We start from the raw sequence: 6,000 nt of genomic DNA, 5'->3' as shown, positions 1-6,000 counted from the left end.
TAAATAAACAGGGTGACAATATACAGCCTTGATGAACTCCTTTTCCTATTTGGAACCAGTCTGTTGTTCCATGTCCAGTTCTAACTGTTGCTTCCTGACCTGCATACAAATTTCTCAAGAGGCAGATCAGGTGGTCTGGTATTCCCATCTCTTTCAGAATTTTCCACAGTTTATTTCCACAGTTTATTGTGATCCACACAGTCAAAGGCTTTGGCATAGTCAATAAAGCAGAAATAGATGTTTTTCTGGAACTCTCTTGCTTTTTCCATGATCCAGCGGATGTTGGCAATTTGATCTCTGGTTCCTCTGCCTTTTCTAAAACCAGCTTGAACATCATTCCTTTAAATACATTTTCAACCCTTTTTACTCCTTCTTCTCCTTCTAGGATTCTCTATTATGCATAGATTATATATATATTGCATATAATGCAAACATTGTAATGGCCCGTAAGCTATCTCTTATATTACTTTTATTTTTTAACCTATATTTATGCTGTCTTTCTAATTGGGTGCTTTCCATTATTCTCTCTTCCTGATAACTTTTCCTTTCTTCTTCATTATTTAGAATCCTATTTACTGCCTTTAACACAGCTTTCATCTCTGTAAATGTGTTTTCTAATTTTTTTTGTTTTTCTTTATAGATTCTACTTACTTTTTACAGTAATTTGCATTTCTGTTGTTAACTTAATTCCTTCAGTATTTACATTACCTCCTTTTTTAAGTCAGTGTCTGTACACTAAAGAGATCTGTTTGTTGTTTTTCTTTCAGGGGAAGTCTCTTGATCTTTTCTCTCTTTACTTAAGTATTTGATTGACATTTACTTGGAGAAATATATGGAATCATAGCATGTAGTATATAATATTATTTCCTTTTGCTTTTCATTTAACATTTTTTGAGGTATAGTTGATGTATGATATGTTTCATCAAGACTGTATATTGTCACCTTGTTTATTTAATTTAAGTGCAGAGTACATCATGTGAAAGGCTGGGCTGGATGAAGCACAAGCTGGAATATAGAGAGCTGGGAGAAATATCAGTAACCTCAGATATGCAGATGATACCACCCTTATGGCAGAAAATGAAGAGGAAGTAAAGAGCCTCTTGATGAAGGCAAAAAACGAGAGTGAAAAAGTTGACTTAAAACTCAATATTCATCAAATTAAGATCATGACATCTGGCCCCATCACTCCATGGCAAATAGACGGGGAATATGGAAACAGTGACAAACTTTATTTTCTTGGGCTCCAAAATCCCTGTGGATGGTGGCTCCAGCCATGAAGTTATGACACTTGCTCCTTGGAGGAAAATCTATGACAAATCTCAGTTCAGTTCAGTTCAGTCGCTCAGTCGTGTCTAACTCTGCAACCCCATGGACTGCAGCATGCCAGGTCTCCCTGTCCATCACCAACTCCCGGAGTTTACTCAAAGCCATGTGCATTGAGTCAGTGATGCTATCCAATCATCTCATCCTCTGTCATCCCCTTCTCCTCTTGCCTTCAATCTTCCTCAGCATCAGGGTTTTTTCAAATGAGTCAGCTCTTCCCATCAGGTGGCCAAAGTATTGGAGTTTTGGTTTCAACAACAGTCCTTCAAACAATATTCAGGACTGACTTTCTTTAGGATGGATCATTGGATCTCCTTGCCATTCAACGGACTCTCAAGAGTCTTCTCCAACACCACAGTTCAAAAGCCTCAATTCTTGGCTGCTCAGCTTTCTTTATACTCTAACTCTCACATCCATACATGACTACTGGAAAAACCATAGCTTTGTCTAGACAGACCTTTGTTGGCAAAGTAATGTCTCTGCTTTTTAACATGCTGTCTAGGTTGGATGTCATAGCTTTCCTTCCAAGGAGCAAGTATCTTTTAATTTCATGGCTTCAGTCACCATCTGCAGTGATTTTAGAGCCCCCCAAAATTGTCTGTCCCCATTTCCACTGTTTCCCATCTATTTGCCATGAAGTGATGCCATGATCTTAGTTTTCTGAAAGTTAAGCCAACTTTTTCACTTCTCCTCTTTCACTTTCATCAAGAGGCTCTTTATTTCTTTTTTGCTTTCTGCCATAAGGGTGGTGTCATCTGAGGTTATTGATATTTCTCCCAGCAATCTTGACTCCAGCTTGTGCTTCATCCAGACCAGCGTTTCTCGTATGTACTCTGCATAGAAGTTAAATAAGCAGGGTGACAATATACAGCCTTGATGTACTCCTTTCCCTATTTGGAAGTAGTCTGTTGTTCCATGTCCAGTTTTAACTGTTGCTTCCTGACCTGCATACAGATTTCTCAAGAGGCAGATCAGGTGGTCTGGTATTCCCATCTCTTTCAAAATTTTCCAGTTTGTTGTGGTCCACACAAAGGCTTTGGCATAGTCAATAAAGCAGAAGTAGATATTTTTCTGGAACTCTCTTGCCTTTTCTATGATCCATCAGATGTTGGCAATTTGATCTTTGGTTCCTCTGCCTTTTATAAAACCAGGTCATATATAGATGTAAGAGTTGTACCATAAATAAGTTTGAATGTCAAAGAATTTATGCTTTTGAACTGTGGTGTTGGAGAATCCCTTGGATCACAAGGAGATCAAATCATTCAATCCTAAAGGAAATCAACCCTGAATATTCATTGGAAAGACTGAAGCTGAATTTGAAGCTCCAATACTGTGGCCACCTCATGTGCAGAACTGACTCATTGGAGAAGTCCCTGATGCTGGGAAAGATTGAAAGCAGGAGGATAAGGGGACAATAGAGGATGAGATGGTTGCATGGCACCACCAACTCAGTGGACATGAGTTTGAGCAAGTTCTGGCAGACGGAGAAGTACAGGGAAGCCTGGCGTGCTGCAGTCCATGGTGTCGCAAAGAGTCAGACACAACTGAGCAGCTGAACTACAACAATAACATGAGTTTCAGGTGTACAGCATACTGATTAATAATTTTTAATGGTTATTTGTCATTTAGAATTCTGATAAAATATTGACTACTTTCTGTGCTGTACTATATATCCTTGTATCTTACTTATTTTATACACGGTGATTTGAACCTCCATATCTCCTGCCCCTATATTGCCCCTCCGCTTTCCAATTTATATTTATGCAAACACATTCTGCCACACATGGAAGGAGTCTTCATGGGTTTTACTGGATGCAAAATACTCCACTGAGTAAATGCCCATTAATTAATCATCCTTTTTTGTTACATATTTTGGTTACATTTATTGTTCAATACTCTATGCAATTCAATAATGAACATCTTTGTAATCAAAGCCTTTTAGAAAACCTTATGATTATGACATTAGGATGGTTGTTTTTCAGTTGCTACATCATGTGTGACTCTTCCTACACCAGATATTAAGTGAGGCCTCCCGTTTGCTCTGTGGTTGGCACAGTCCTGTTGGGAGTGGGATCTGATGCCCAATTGTTGGGGTAGAAGCTTCCAGATCCATTTCTGGGCTGTAGTGTGAGGTAGGCAGTGTTGGAGCACACCCATTGGGAGAGGAACCACTCTTGAGCCCACTGGGAAGTGTACTCTGTGGCATCACTCGCTGTACAGGCTCAGAAAGTAAGGGTTGCTTTTGGCACTGCATTCATCCCCACCTCAACCTTGGAAACCAGCAGGTTACTAGCCATGGTGTCCCTCAGGTGCTGTATTCACAAACTCACCAAAGTCAGGTGCCAGGACCACAGTTGTCATGGACCTTGATCCACTGTGGGAGCTATGGAAGCAGCATGGAAGCATCCCAACCCAGCTTCCACATGTGTGTGGCCACATGCCTCAGAGCTGCCAAAGCCAGTCCCATTCCAGCTATGGGAGCACGTGTAGTCTACTGGCATGTCCCACAGCCTCTAAACTTACGAAGCTGGAGGCAGTGCCATAAGATGGTTGATCACGTGGATGGAAGAAGAGGGCTTAGATTTCAGCCTTACTTTCCAGACTATAGGGAAGTTGTTCAGTTGTCATGCATTTCAAAGAGCTCTGTACCTTCATTTCATTTGTTACATATAAATTGTTTTCTCCAAAAAGAATATAAGCTTATTAGAGCGGAAGTGAAAATGTGATACATTTTGAAAGTACCAAAGGTCTTGGTATAATAATCACTATCACTAATATAAAAATGATCCTACACACAGGACAACAAAGGAGACAAAGGCTTGAAGAGCAGACTTTGGGGCTCTGTGGGAGAAGGAGAAGGTGGGATGATTTTAAGGGACTAGCATTGAAATATATGCATCACCATATGTAAAGTAGACAGCCCGTAAGAGTTTGATGTATGACGCAGGAAACCCAAAACCAGTGCTCTGTGACATCCTGGAGGGATGAGGTGGGGTGGGGAGAGGAGTGGGAATCAAGAGGGAAGGGACATATATATGCCTATGGCTGATTCATGTTGATGTATGGCAAAAACCATCACAATATTGTAAAGTAATATTCTTCCAATTAAATAAAATTTTTAAAAAACCCCATTTGGATTTTACTTGTGCCATGATCTTCCCTGAAAATTGGTCTTGATAACAGCAACATACACAGTATTTCCTATTATTTTCTTATTTTATGCATAAGAAAGCTAAGTCCTAGAGAGTTTAAGTTTAAGTGATATTCTGGAGGTTTCCTTGCTTGAACCACTGAGATATTAACCTCTGATGTCTCTCCAGACCCTGAACAATTTCTCAGAGATTCTTTTCCCTGACTCAACTGCCAAGGAAGTAGATATTATGTGCAAACTGAATACAGTACCTGAATGGGGAAGGCTATTTGTCTGATGATTCACACTTTTAAATAAAACAATGAAATTCTTGGCTGGTCAATTTCACCACCCAACTCCAACTGGAATGTGGTCACTGTGGGTCCAAAACATACTTGGATGACATTCCCGCTTGAGTAGCATAATTTGCACATTCAGTTGGGAAATTCTGCACAGTGGTCTTGTGATATCAACACTCATCTAGCACCTGCCAGATCTGGCTCCTGCTTTGGCTCCCTGTCCTGCTGCTCTTTGCTGGAAGCAGCACAGGGAAGGATGAGATGCCTTCTCCTTTAACTGCAAGCTTAAATTAAAAAGTTACAAGCTGAGTGAGTGGCTCAGCAGAAGTCTTGATGCAGTGATTATGTACTACATTATTTACTAAGCATTTATTATATGTCAAACATTTCCCAGGAGCTCTGTTGAGTGTCACTATCTATGTTTCACAAATGTGGTAATATATTCAAATGTGCTAAGTACTTGTCAATGTTATTCAGCTACTAGGATGGATGGGATCTGATTCCAGTTTCCCTGTCCTTGCTGCTCCGTCAAGTGCTTCCAGCCTCACTTTGTGATGAAGAAAGTGAAGAAGGGAGGGTGAATATAATAAAAACAATGATAATAATAGTAAACATCATTGCTAACATTTATTGAGTTCTTATCATGTGCAAGTCAACCTGGGAATATTTCACAAGTATCTTTTCATTTCATCTTTACAACAACTATGTGAAGTAGGCACTAACTTCCCTCATGTTACCAAGTAGGAAAATGATGCTCAGAGATGTTAAGTCGTCAGTCCGAGATAATAAAAGATAGCACCAAGGTTTGACCCAGGCATTTTGTCAGTACATTTTGTCAGTACAACAGTTTTAACAGTTATACATAAACATACAAAGTAGGGGTTCTAGATTGAATTCTTCCCCTGGTCTGGGTCTTCAAGGTGAATACCAAGAAAGAGGTGAGATAAGCACTTTGAAAAAATAGGCCTGACAGCTAACATCACCAACAGTAATAATTAAGGTCTCAATTCTCAATATTTAACTCCGTGTTCTAAGGCTGAATTAGGTAAAACACAAGCAGACTTTGGGGCAGAGAATGGAGTTATTGAGATGTAGTATCATCTGGTTTGGAGGTTGGGATGCCCAGGCCAGTTACTTGTGCCAGGAAGACTTTCTTATCCCAACTGATTGGGAGTCAACTGCAGAGGAAACTTAGGTGCCTTGCCTAGTATTTGAAAATTCACAACCCTGTCATTGAGATACGAGAAG

The sequence above is a fragment of the Bison bison genome, unplaced genomic scaffold (assembly GCF_000754665.1).
Source record: "Bison bison bison isolate TAMUID 2011002044 unplaced genomic scaffold, Bison_UMD1.0 scf7180017864317, whole genome shotgun sequence".
In the NCBI taxonomy this organism is placed as follows: Eukaryota; Metazoa; Chordata; class Mammalia; order Artiodactyla; family Bovidae; genus Bison; species Bison bison.
Note: the sequence above shows the minus strand (reverse complement) of the source record.